Raw genomic sequence first — 14804 nt, 5'->3', positions numbered from 1 at the left:
GCTCTGACTAAAAGCCAAATTGGGTTTATATTAACACGCTTATTCTAACACATTGTTACCACCGCCAAGGAGGTTATGTTTTCGGTAGCGTTGGTTTGTCTGTTAGCAACATTACGGAAAAAATTATGAACGGATTGCTCTGAAATTTTTTCCAGAGGTGTGACTGGGCACAAGTAACAATCCATTAAATTTTGGCAGTGATCCAGATCACCTTCTGGATCCCGGAATTTTTTAAAGGATTCTTGGCGGAGGTCTGCGCTGTCTGAGTGCTTCTCTACTTTCTATTGCAGCAGCTACTTCCTGGATTTTATTGTAGATGTGCCACATAAGCTAATAATAATAAAAACTAGAAAAGCAGTCGGAGAGCGCAGACCTCCGCCAAGAATCCTTTAAAAAAATCCAGAAGGTGATCCGGATCACTGCCAAAATTTAATGGATTGTTACTTGTGCCCAGTCACACCTCTGGAAAAAATTTCAGAGCAATCCGTTCATAACTTTTTCCATAATGTTGCTAACAGACAAACCAACCAACCAACCATTCAACAAACAAACAAACAAACAAACAAACAAACAAACAAACAAACAAACAAACAAACAAACAAACGCTACCAAAAACATAACCTCCTTGGCAGAGGTAAAAAACAAACAAACAAACAAACAAAAAAAACACTTTTATATATATATATATATATATATATATATATATATATATATATATATATATATATATATATATATATATAAAATCTCCTTCTCACCCCCGGCGGGGGGTGGGTGGGGGGTGGGGTGGGGGGGTGGTGGTATCCATGTCATCCTCAAGCTCGGGTCCTCTACCAGAGGCCTGGGAGTTTGAGGGTTCTGCGCAGTATCTTCGATGTTCCTAGGACTGCGCTCTTCTGGACTGAGGCTTCAGATGTTGTTCCTGGGATGTTGTTCCTATATATATATATACACACACACACACACACAACCGTTCAAAAGTTTGGGGTCACCCAGACAATTTTGTGTTTTCTATGAAAAGTCACACTTTTATTTACCACCATAAGTTGTAAAATGAATAGAAAATATAGTCAAGACATTTTTCTGGCCATTTTGGGCATTTAATCGACCCCACAAATGTGATGCTCCAGAAACTCAATCTGCTCAAAGGAAGGTCAGTTTTATAGCTTCTCTAAAGAGCTAAACTGTTTTCAGCTGTGCTAACATGATTGTACAAGGGTTTTCTAATCATCCATTAGCCTTCTGAGGCAATGAGCAAACACATTGTACCATTAGAACACTGGAGTGAGAGTTGCTGGAAATGGGCCTCTATACACTTATGGAGATATTGCAACAAAAACCAGACATTTGCAGCTAGAATAGTCATTTACCACATTAGCAATGTATAGAGTGGATTTCTGATTAGTTTAAAGTGATCTTCATTGAAAAGAACAGTGCTTTTCTTTCAAAAATAAGTAAATTTCAAAGTGACCCCAAACTTTTGAATGGTAGTGTATATATATATATATATATATATATATATATATATATATATATATATATATATGGACAGCACCAGGCCCCGATATGATCCATACGTACTGGCTGAAGAAGCTAACTGCACTCCATGAACGCCTAGTAGCACAGATGAACCAGCTGCTGAGGGATGAGACCCACCCAGAATGGCTAACCCAAGGCAGGACAGTCCTAATCATGAAGGACCCCCAGAAGGGACCCATCCCATCCAACTACCGGCCAATTACCTGTCTCTGCACAACATGGAAGGCCCTGTCAGGCATCATTGCGGCAAAAATGAGTAAGCATGTGGCTCAATACATAAGCGAGGCACAGAAAGGGATTGGCAGTAACACCAGAGGAGCCAAGCACCAGCTACTGATCGATAGAACAGTTGCCCGAGACTGTAAGAAGAGACAGACCAACCTGTGCACTGCCTGGATTGACTACAAGAAAGCCTACGACTCAATGCCACACACATGGATACTGGAATGTCTGGAACTGTATAAGATCAACAGGAACCTAAGGACCTTCATCCAAAACTCAATGGAAATGTGGAAGACAACCCTAGAGGCCAACTCAAAACCCATTGCCCAAGTCAACATCAAGTGCGGCATATACCAAGGAGATGCGCCATCACCACTGCTGTTCTGCATAGGCCTGAACCCCCTCAGTCGGATCATCACGAAGAGCGGCTACGGGTACCGATTCCGTAGTGGGGCAACAATCAGCCACCTGCTCTACATGGATGACATCAAGCTGTATGCCAGGAACGAGTGAGAAATAGACTCGCTGATCCACACCACCCGGATCTACAGCGATGACATAGGGATGTCATTCGGATTGGACAAGTGTGGCCGGATGGTCTCAAAGAGAGGCAAGATGATCTGGACTGAGGGGATTGACCTACCAGAGGGCAACATAGGTGATATCCAAGACAGCTACAAGTACCTTGGCATCCCACAGGCTAATGGAAACCATGAAGAGGCCACAAGGAAGTCAACCACAGCCAAATACCTCCAGAGAGTAAGGCAGGTCCTGAAAAGTCAGCTGAATGGTAAGAACAAGGTCCGAGCCATCAACATGTACGCACTACCAGTCATCAGATACCCCGCTGGTATCATAAACTGGCCAAAGGAGGAAATAGAAGCCACAGATATCAAGACTAGAAAGCTCCTCACCATGCCTGGAGGGTTCCACCCCAAGTCCAGCACCCTGAGACTATACACTAAGCGGAAAGAGGGAGGCCGAGGGCTAGTGAGCGTCAAGACCACGGTCCAGGATGAAACATCGAAAATCCGAGAATACATCAGAAAGATGGCCCCAAAGGATGAACTGCTAAGTGAATGTCTCAGGCAGCAGAACCCTGATGAGAGCGCAGAGGAGGAGGAGGAACAGACAACCTGGAGGGACAAACCCCTACATGGCATGTACCACCGTCAGATAGAGGAAGTGGCTGATATCAAGAAATCCTACTAGTGGCTGGATAATGCAGGACTGACAGACAGCACAGAGGCACTAATCATGGCAGCACAAGAACAAGCCATAAGCACAAGAGCCATAGAGGCCAGGATCTAGATCAGACCCAAGATGCAGACTGTGCAAAGAAGCCCCTGAAACAGTCCAGCACATATTAGCAGGGTGTAAGATGCTAGCTGGATCAGCGTACATGGAGAGGCACAACCAAGTGGCTGGGATAGTATACAGGAACATCTGCAACCAGTATGGAATAGAAGTACCCAAGTCCCAATGGGCCATACCACAGAAGGTGGCTGAGAACAACAGGGCCAAGGTTCTGTGGGACTTCAGCTTCCAGACTGACAAACAGATCCTGGCTAACCAACTGGACATAGTGGTGGTGGACAAAGAGCAGAAGAGGGTGGTGGTGATAGATGTGGCGATCCCAGCTGACGCCAACATCAGGAAGAAGGAACATGAGAAACTTGAGAAGTATCAAGGGTTGAAAGAGCAACTGGAACGGATGTGGAAGGTCAAGGGTTGCGTGGTCCCCGTGGTAGTGGGGGCACTTGGGGCAGTAACCCCCAAACTGGGAGAGTGGCTCCAGCAAATCCCAGGAACAACATCTGAAGCCTCAGTCCAGAAGAGCGCAGTACTAGGAACATCGAAGATACTGCGCAGAACCCTCAAACTCCCAGGCCTCTGGTAGAGGACCCGAGCTTGAGGATGACATGGATACCACCCCCCCTGCCGGGGGTGAGAAGGAGATTTTTATATACACACACACACACACACACACACACACACAGCTGGCTTCTCAGTAAAATGATCAACGTTTTAAAATCTTAGTAATATGTGATCACAGAACTAATTTTTCATAGATGGCCTTTCGAGTTCATAAATTCGGTGAAATTTAGTTCCCTCTAAAATTTGGTCATTGTGATACATGTTTATTTCTGTAATATCTCACAAAATATCAGGCCAGTCTGTGGCTGGGAAGTTATTTAATTTGAGGGGATTAAAGCAAATAATGCACCTGAAATTGCTCACTTTACACAGTCAAGCAGACAGAGGAAGTCCGTGTGCGCATGCGCAAGTTTACCTTTGACCGTGCACTGACAGTTACATCATTCTGTCGCTAAACGAACAGCTGATCACACCGAGGTGCTCGCTGAGCACCGATATTTATTAGTTTGGTCCTGCGTTTCCTTTCCTTCGTATATCACGTCTTTTCTTCTCGCTTTCCGTTACTGTAGTTGGTCTTTCACATTTCATTCGCATGCTCACATCCTCCATTTTTCTCTCCTGTTTCAAATTTGTATCCCACAATGACTTGCACGAACACAGAAAGCCCATTACGTTATGCATGATGTAGTATCTTGAATTGGTTCATGGTGAAGCAGGAAAAAATAGCAGAGAATTTAGGGCCATGTTGCTCTAAATTCATTAATTGTTCTATTTAAAAAAAAACTAATAAAATTGGAAGTCTGTGATTCGAATTCAGTGGCTTTCGGTCCACTAAACAAAAATAATTGGGTGTCGGGGAAAATTCTTTTTATGGCCTACATGTGAAAAATCTGAAAGGCAGTCTAGCTTTAAATGGAAATATAAATGGATAATTCTTTTCGAATTCTAATCATTGGTTAAATACTGTGGTATAAGAAGAATATCACCCTGAAGTGTGTTTAATCAGCTTCAGGTTGGAAACTGTAATTCCACTTATCCAGCTCCGATTACGTTCCTATAAGAGCCAACCCACTGTGTATGTTTTCAGTAGACAAGTGCAACAATAAGTGAAAACGTTAGCACAACTGTGCATGACTGAAGTAACATTGTTGTGCATACAGGTGTAACCATACACTCTGGTCACATTTTGATTTGATTCGATTCACAAGACTGGCTCCACAATTTCGATTCAGTTCTCAGAATATTTGAAGCAAAATTTGAATGGAAAAAAACAAACAAACCCAAAACTTAAAAAAACGCTACAAACCGAGGTTTAATATCGTATACAAAAATGTACTACAAGTCACCATATGTTATCAATAAATAAACAAATTTCTCCCCCAAATTTTGTTCCATCAAAGTATCTGGACTTGGGGACTCTGAAAGCGATCGACTAAGGCTACATCCACACGACAACGGCAACAAGATGTTATTTAAAAAAATATCGCATCCACATGGGCAACGATCAGTAAAATATCAGGTCCATATGGCAACGCAACGCTTGGTGAAAACGATGCAATACACATGCCACACCTCTAGGGGCGCTGTAAGACGGTCCCTTCGGAGACACCAGAACAATAGAAGAAGTAAGGACGCATGCACATAAACTATTATGCGCGAAACTTCATATTAGCCACAAAGTCAGGAAAATCTGTTCGTAAAATTACATTATAATGACCAAATACAATGAAAAGTATTTTTCCAGTCTCACCTGTGAAAGGTAATCCCATATGATCTCGTTTGGACGGCAAACCTGTTGGTACAGTTAAACGCAGCTAATCTTTATTCTCCGCTTTGACCTATCCAATATGACGGTGAGGATGACATATGATTCTACGCGGAAGGCGGTGTCTTTAATGGTCCGGAATAAATTGAATGCTACACGTTGATGGATTAATTTGTTGTTTCTCACCTGTGAAAGGTAATCCCATGTGATCTCGTTTGGATGGTAAACCTGTTGGTACAGTTAAACGCAGCACATGAATCTTTATTCTACGCTTTGACCTATCCAATATGGCGGCGAGGATGACGTATGATTCTACGCGGAAGGCGGCGTCTTTAATGGTCCGGAATAAATTGAATGCTACACGTTGATGGATTAATTTGCTCTTCTACGCCCTTTTTGAGGAATGTATTGTAGGACTTAAACCAACATCTGAAGAGGTGAGATCGCTCCTTTTTTCCCCTATTTTTGCTGGCGGGATTGACTCTGCCCTAAGGGCAGAGTCTCTCTCTCTCTCTCTCTCTCTCTCTCTCTCTCTCTCTCTCACTTTGCACCATTACACAATAAATATTCACAGTGAAAATATTTTGTAAGCGTGTTTCATGAACCAAGTTATAGGATTTGTTGACAACTCACATCGAGTTCGTTACACTTCTACCCGGCATGAAGCACTCACAGTCATGTGGTTGTGACGTCATCGTAAACAAATCTGTTCTACTCATCCAGACGACTTCACAATGGCAACGTTGCCAGATCTTTCCACTCTGGAACCCGTTCTCAAAAAGATTCCGGTGCCGTGTGGACGCCAGGCCTAAACGATAAGCAATTGTATCGGAGTCACCTGAATCCGTTGCCGTGTGGACAGGGCCTAAATCATAACCGGCTCTGTAGCAGAAAAAGAGCTCCAAAGTTGGCTAAAATGGCCATTGTCCTGTCCTGTTTGAAGCTACTTTTTAAGCATTAGAAAAGGAAATCGTGCAACGTAATCACATATTGCTTGTTGCAGTCCTGAGCTAGTGGACTTCACAAGTACAGATTTCACAGGCTTTCCACGAAGGAAGGTCATCACATGACCAACGTGTTCTTTATACATTTTAAGAACTCTGTGGGATGTCCGCTGATTTCCACGGTATAAATGACACATTTCTCTGATGCTTGTCATCATGTTTGCATTGCTATACATAGCATCACGATTTATTGCTACACCTCTAAAACCTGTGTTTTCAGGCTCCTGTACAGTTGAAATAAGTCAGTCAATCACGAGCTCACCGATCCTGGTTTTGAGTCTTGTTATAGCCACCCTTTCCTGGTATCACAGGATCGTAGGTTGTGTCAACACAGTCACACCTCACTAATCTAGCTTTCAAACATGTCTGAAAAAACAAACAAATTACCACATACAATTATAGTAATTAGTTATCTGGCATCTCATATTGGATTTGTGAAGTGGTGTATGAAGAACGGGCCCAGGAGTCTGAACACACACTGTAAAAGAAAAATAAACAGACAGAAATGCATCAGTTCAGGCTGAATCAGTCAGGTCTGACTTGCTCTGTTTGAGACACACTCCCTTTGTTTAACCACAAGGCAAATAAAAAAGCTAAACCCAGTTTCCCACACTGTTAGAAACAATGCTAAAGCCCAGACAGAGAATACACAGATAAACTGGTGTTCTGATCTGCCACGAGTAAACTCGGCTGTCCTTTTAAAAGCAGCGGACACACCCAGTTCGCCTTCTCCTTGCGAGTGAATTTCAGCTTTAATGCCGTGTTTGTCAGACTCGGATCAATACTCTTGGCCTCGTCTGAAAGTTCTTTTTCGCCTCCCTTTCCCTGAGGCTTCGACTTCCTGTTTTTGGGCTTCCTGCGTTGAACCTTGACCTCTGCTGCCACGACAGGCTCCTGGCTTATATCCCACAATGCCACGACTCTGTCATTCCCTCCGGTGGCCAGCCATTAAGGGTGAGGCATGAAGTTGAGGAAGTGGGCCTGAGCAGCACCCTGACTTTGAGCCTTCATCACCCCCTGCTGTTCAAGTCTGGAGCCAGCACCCATGCAGCGAGGTGCATGTGCCCGTCCTCTGCAACACACGCCAGAACGTTTCCATACGATGCAACGCTGATGCAGTGAACCAGAGGCGGGTTAAAGAGCTGACCTGGCCATTGCTGGGAGCTCTTGTCTTCCTCTGGGGCCTCCTATAAACCGTAGGTCCACATTGGCCAAACTTTTTGCAGGAAATATGAGTATCTGTGCCAAAAAACACTGTATTGCTGGGTTTCAGTCACGTGACTTTTCTTAGCAATTTTACCAGAAGTGAAATAGCTGGTGGTCTAAACAGCTGCCATAGTGCAAACAACTAACGATAACTTAGAGTATGGTCATAATCTAGAAGCCACTGTTCGCTTTAGATATTTTCAGAAGATTGCTATGTGCAATGGAATCGACCCCTACAGTCTGGGAAAGAAGGATTTGTCATATGATCTCGAAAACGACCCTTCAGTCGAGTTCCCTGACATCTCAAACTATCTGGTGTTGCAGACGTCCTTCTACACCACAAAACAGATGAAAGCGTGGAAGAGTATGGAGGCTTACAACTTTTTTATATGTGGCTGGGTAAAGGACCTCGCTATCAAGTCGCTGCCAAATGAATCCTGTATTGTTTTTGCCCGTGTATTTTTTTTAAAAAAGCTTTTCGTTTGCGTCTTTAAAACAAAGCGCTGCAAGTTGAAGTGTAAACAAACAGCTGGCTTGATTCGCACTTGTGTCGGCTCTTCTCTCTCAAATAAATCATTCACAAAGATCATCAGAAACCCCTTTAAAGACCTGGATCTTAGTTAAACAAGACGGAGAAGGGATCACGGCACATTGTAACTGTATGGCTGGGTAAGAATTTTGTCACGGCCTTCATGCATATGGACTTTGTAAGGAGTAAACAAAAACTGCTGGGGACTTTAGTGCTTTGTGACTAAAACAAAAAAAGTACCGTAAAATAACGACACATAGCAAGAAAAGTACTTGGAAAACACTAAGGACATAGCTGAGAGGGATATACTGTATAAACCTTTCACCAAGTGATCACTGCAAACTCGAGCGTGCTTCGACTCGGCTCCCTTCGATTTCAGTGAGAGGCTCAAAATCCACCTTTCTCGATGTTTTTTTGTGAAATCCTGTGTTCGTTCACCCTTTTTTATTAGTTCACGGGGAACCCTGAAGAAACTAATCAGTTTCATGGTTTGATCAATTCGAGCAACCTAAAACAACACAAGCGTAAGGTTTTTAATGTGAGCAATGCACCTTCTCCGTACCAACGCTCTGGAAGACCACCAGCTAAAGTTTTGAATAACTAATGAGGCGGATGTGACGTCACGCAAATTCTGGCAATTTGGACAGATCATAGCATTTCCATCTTGCACCAAATGTCTCATCTCATCTCATTATCTCTAGCCGCTTTATCCTGTTCTACAGGGTCACAGGCAAGCTGGAGGCTATCCCAGCTGACTACGGGTGAAAGGCGGGGTACACCCTGGACAAGTCGCCAGGTCATCACAAGGCTGACACATAGACACAGACAACCATTCACACTCACATTCACACCTACGGTCAATTTAGAGTCACCAGTTAACCTAACCTGCATGTCTTTGGACTGTGGGGGAAACCGGAGCACCCGGAGGAAACCCACGCGGACATGGGGAGAACATGCAAACTCCACACAGAAAGGCCCTCGCCGGCCACGGGGCTCGAACCCGGACCTTCTTGCTGTGAGGCGACAGCGCTAACCACTACACCACCGTGCCGCCCCACACCAAATGTAAATAAGTCAAATAAATTTAGTGCCAGTTAACCCTGAATGTGTGTAAAATTTTGGTCTTACGCTGCGAAAAGTCAAGTCCACCACTAGAAGGTGAAACAGCTGCAGTGATGCTTTTATTTCCAGCTGTTCTTGAATGACCGCTTTTCCTAATACACTGAAGATTTGTCATTGTTTCACCTTTGTTCACAACCTCATTGCCTTTAAAGGCAAAAAAATAAAAAAGAAAAGCAAACCAACCTCTGACAAGCAGAAAGTTTTCTGCAGATGTACAAACATTGCAAAAAAAAATTGCTGAAGTGGTACTTCACTCCAACCTGCAGAAATTCTTCAGAATCATAAGCAAGCAGTTGAGTGTATAAGCTTCCTTTAAACAAGAATTACAAAATGAACACAAGTGCATTAGTGTGCTTTGGCTTTGTTCCCATCGTTTTGTTACGTTCATGCTCATTTCAAATTTGTAAAGTTTAAACAGGTCGGCGTCTGTATTCTTTTACTCTGCCTCATTTTTTTCTCTTCATAATCATCCATTTATCTTTAATACCTTCAGGCAAGAACTTAAAGGAAGGAATTCCAGGACAGAAATGGATGCAGCTAAATGAAGCACAGCTGCAGGGAGATAAGCATTTCAATCTCCTAATATAGTTATATAAAGCGGATTACCGGGTAGGTAGGACTTCCAATTTTGGTGATCAGCCCAGCCACTTTGAAGTTTTATGACTTACAGTCCTTAAAAAAAATACATCAAGACTGGCTCCAACTCTTGTAAACATCATCCTCTGTGAATACTTCCAGGAAAATGTTTTGCAAGAAGTTACACAGAATACACTCACCGGCCACTTTATAAAGAACACCCATACATCCACCTGCTGTTCTGTTTGATGCAGTTGTCTAATCAGCCGATCCCTTGAAAGCAGCATGATGCATAAAAATCATGCAGACACAAAACAAGAGCTTCAGTTAATGCTCACAATGTTCAAACATTAGAACGGGAAAAATTGTGATCTCACAATGAAGTGTGACTTTCTTTCACTGTGGCATGGGTGTTGGTTTGAGCCAGATGAGTATTTCAGAAACTGCTGATCTCCTGGGGTTTTCCACACACAACAGTCTCTAGAGTTTACACACATATAGAATGGTGCGAAAAACAAAAAACACTGAGTGAACGAGCAAGCGAGCGGCAGTTCTGTAGGTGGAAACAAACGCCTTGTTGATAAGAGAGGTCAGAGGAAAATGGCCAGATTGGTTCGAGCTGCCAGGAAGGAACTCATACAGCAACTCTTTACAACCGTGTTGAGCAGAAAAGCATCTCAGCATGCAACAACAGACCACAAGTTCAAGAACAAGTTCCTATTAAATTGGCTGGTGAGTGTATATCCCACTTACTTTCATTGCTCATTTTTAAATACTTTAAAGGAACAGTCCACCGTACTTCCATAATAAAATATGCTCTTATCTGAATTGAGATGAGCTGCTCCGTACCTCTCCGAGCTTTGCGCGACCTCCCAGTCAGTCAGACGCAGTCAGACGTGCTGTCACTCCTGTTAGCAATGTAGCTAGGCTCAGTATGGCCAACGGTATTTTTTGGGGCTGTAGTTAGATGCGACCAAACTCTTCCGCGTTTTTCCTGTTTACATAGGTTTATATGACCAGTGATATGAAACAAGTTCAGTTACACAAATTGAAACGTGGCAATTTTCTATGCTATGGAAAGTCCGCACTATAATGACAGGCGTACTAACACCTTCTGCGCGCTTCGGCAGCGGATTGATACGGAGCTCAGATATCAATGCACTGCCGAAGCGCGCAGAAGGTGTTAGTACGCCTGTCATTATAGTGCGGACTTTCCATAGCATAGAAAATCGCCACGTTTCAATTTGTGTAACTGAACTTGTTTCATATCACTGGTCATATAAACCTATGTAAACAGGAAAAACGCGGAAGAGTTTGGTCGCATCTAACTACAGCCTCAAAAAATACCATTGGCCATACTGAGCCTAGCTACATTGCTAACAGGAGTGACAGCACGTCTGACTGACTGGGAGGTCGCGCAAAGCTCGGAGAGGTACGGAGCAGCTCGTCTCAATTCAGATAAGAGCATATTTCATTATGGAAGTACGGTGGACTGTTCCTTTAACAGAGTGAAGAAATGATAAATGAGCTAGGTTACCAGGTAAGTGAAATGTCCTTGTCCTTACCCAGTCCCATGTTATACTTGTCCAATTAATAAGGCTTAAAAATGTCATCTAATGTAATTTAACTCAAAAGTGGAATCAAATCTATCAGCCTGTCCTGGTCATGTTTCTGGTGATGAAGCACTATGTTTGTTGCTGTTACAAAAGTCTGAAAGGAAGTCAAAAATTGTGTTATGCTAGTTATCAGAGAGTTATTGAAGCATTTTTGTCCTGTGCTGCACTACAGTCACTTTTTCCATGCCCCTTCATTTCCTTGATTATGGAAATATTGTCTTGTATCTGTTCAAGATAATTAATATGCCAAGGAAAAACAGTCCCTACTAACAAGCAAAGCACGTACTGCATGACGTAATCACAGACTCTGCTCATCCTGGCCTAGCGATTCTCTTCATTTTCTCTAATGTAAACTCAGTGTCTCTCACTTGCATGTTGTTAGGTTTATATAAGTATTATTCTTGACCAAGAAGGCAGTAATTTATTAAAATGATGACAAAATTAAGGATTAACTTCGGTTCAGTTAAAATGACCTTCTGTCTTGGCTGGACATTGTTTGGGAACATTTTGTTTATCTCATCTCATCTCATTATCTCTAGCCGCTTTATCCTTCTACAGGGTCGCAGGCAAGCTGGAGCCTATCCCAGCTGACTACGGGCGAAAGGAGACACCCTGGACAAGTCGCCAGGTCATCACAGGGCTGACACATAGACACAGACAACCATTCACACTCACATTCACACCTACGGTCAATTTAGAGTCACCAGTTAACCTAACCTGCATGTCTTTGGACTGTGGGGGAAACCGGAGCACCCGGAGGAAACCCACGCAGACACGGGGAGAACATGCAAACTCCGCACAGAAAGGCCCTCGCCGGCCCCAGGGCTCGAACCCAGGACCTTCTTGCTGTGAGGCGACAGCGGTAACCACTACACCACCGTGCCGCCCACATTTTGTTTATTTTGATATGAAATGTGTATTTTTGATCAGAGATGTGTCTGAACGACGCCAAGGTCTGTTTTGATGTCAGATCGACCCACACACACTTTAATGTTGGATGTAATGGTAGCCTTATTGCTGAACAAAGAGTTAAGACTTTATATTTTAGAGCTTTTTAAGATCCTTTATTATTTTGGACTATTGCATATACTATGGCAGTGATTTTAAACTGTTCCTGTGTAGCCTGACCTTCGTCCAGTGGAGAAGAACACTTCTTTGTTAGACCAAACATAGTCTTTGTTTAAAACATTGTCGTAAAAACATCTCGCGCGCTTTGACGTGCGTAAATGAAATTGCTGAAATATTATTTTGCTTATGATTGAAGGTTTCATTCACACACACACATACCTATGGAATTAAGATGTGATTTGCTGACCTAGCACATAGACACAGATATCAAAATGATGTCATTCACTCACACCCTCCCATAGACACACACACACACACACACACCCCTCTCTGAGGTCACATACAAACACACACACACATTTGACAGACACAATAGCCGTTTGGAGAGATTATGATTTGTTATAAAAGGTGTTTGTAATCTTTCATCTTTGGCGAGAATACTGTGAATAAACAGCAGTTAAACCGATCTCTGGTTCTCTGGTTTTTTGCGGTGTTCCGTCCCAGACGTCTGGGTGGTACGAGGGCGGGGGTCCCGAGAAATAAGTTGACCGATTGACCGTTTCAGACTGGGTTGAACCCCAACACATGTCCAGCCCTGCAGACACAAGGGTCTACGGTCTCTGGGGCCGGAACGCCACGGAAGAGCAAATATTGGTGTGTTTGCGCAGCGTGCGGTTCACTTTTCCCATCTGCAGGTCTATCACCCTCACAGCCCCAGAATCATCAGCCAGTGCGGTGCCCGTTTTGCTCACTGAAAGCGAGTTGATCTCGTCCTCGAGTTCCTCCACCGGCTTCTTCAGACTGCGTGGGTCCAGGATGCTCACCATGAGACACGTACAACAGCCCCGGCGCTGTGCTGGAGAAAACAGTACATGTGAGATCTTCCCGAGAGCTCAAATGCAGCTGAGAGAGAGGCGTCCTTTCCTAAGTCACCTCACCTCCTTCAGACCCCAAGACTAGAAATCCGTCAGCTCCTGGGGCAGCGCTGATGCACAGCACCGGGGCAGTGTGGCCTCCAGCCCAGTGCTGTACCATGCTGCTTACCGACCTGTACTGAGAAACAGCATCCTTACAAATGTAACAAAAGATGCATGTTAAAGTCCTAACACTGAAATATAATGCAATATGAACATGGACTTTTATTTCAGTTTCAGATCTGACTATTTTGGAGTTTCAAGAAGAAGAAACCTTTATTTGTCACATGCACACTTCAAGCACAGTGAGATTCATTCTCTGCATTTAACCCATCTGAAGCAGTGAACACACACATACACCCAGAGCAGTGGGCAGCCATACTACAGCGCCTGGGGAGCAGTCAGGGCTTTTGTACCCCGCTCAAGGGCACTTCAGCCCAAGGCCGCCCCATGTTAACCTAACTGCATGTCTTTGGACTGTGGAGGAAACCCATACAGATATGGGGAGAACATGCAAACTCCACACAGAAAGGCCCTCGTCGGCGGCTGGGCTCGAACCCAGAACCTTCTTGCTGTGAGGCGACATGTGCCGCCCTATTAATTACTTATTTTGGAGTTTCGCATACTTCTGGAAGTGTTGTTTGCACACTTTGTTCTCCACCATTTTTGAATTATGGATTACACTGATGACCTTTCAATTTTTCAATACCCTTCTCATGTTCAGTGTAAGGTCACGATATGCTATTATAGGTCACGTGACAGCTCTGTACAAACATGACAGCTTGAGTCTGTTTGAACGTTTGTTTCTTTTTTCCACTTTGTCTTTAAATAAATGAGAATTTGTCATCAGAAACCACCACTAAATGAACTTATAATTCGGTTTTGTAGATAAAATAAAGTATAAAGGGCTAAAACCCCGGATGTAGCTCTTCTCGTGTGCTATGAAAGGTTTGAGAAAGTTCACCCGCATACAAGAAAGTCATAAAAGTTATGTTGCTAATAAAATAACACATCATAAAACTGAACCCCCCCACACACAATTCCCTTGATCGTTATAGCGCAATTTTAACATTAAAATTGAAAGAAATATCCAGTTAAACGAAGCTGCTCATTTGTTTCTAGCCAATTTATTATAGCCTATTAAAGTCAAATAACACGAGAGCAAATAAAAAACTTTAAACACCTATTCCAAAACGAATTTACCTGAATGCAAGAAAGCTTTTACTTTTTCACCTGAAATATGATGATAACACAAATATTACTCAAACATAAATACAATAATAGCTGTGCACGTCCTTCGCACGTGCACGAATAATAAACGTCGCGGTTTGATGACGCAAACACCATCAACAGGGTGGACGTGAC

At 43.3% G+C, this 14804-nt stretch overlaps 1 pseudogene; it reads right to left on the bottom strand.

The window, feature by feature from the left end:
- Positions 1-7035: 7035 nt before the first annotated feature.
- Positions 7036-13560, bottom strand: LOC132871142 (WD repeat-containing protein 53-like; annotated as a pseudogene).
- Between the last annotated feature and the right edge of the window lie 1244 nt (positions 13561-14804).

This window comes from Neoarius graeffei, chromosome 23 (genome assembly GCF_027579695.1).
Source record: "Neoarius graeffei isolate fNeoGra1 chromosome 23, fNeoGra1.pri, whole genome shotgun sequence".
Classification (NCBI taxonomy): Eukaryota; Metazoa; Chordata; class Actinopteri; order Siluriformes; family Ariidae; genus Neoarius; species Neoarius graeffei.
The sequence above is the reverse complement of the archived record's forward strand: the minus strand, read 5'-3'. Positions and strand labels throughout refer to the sequence as shown.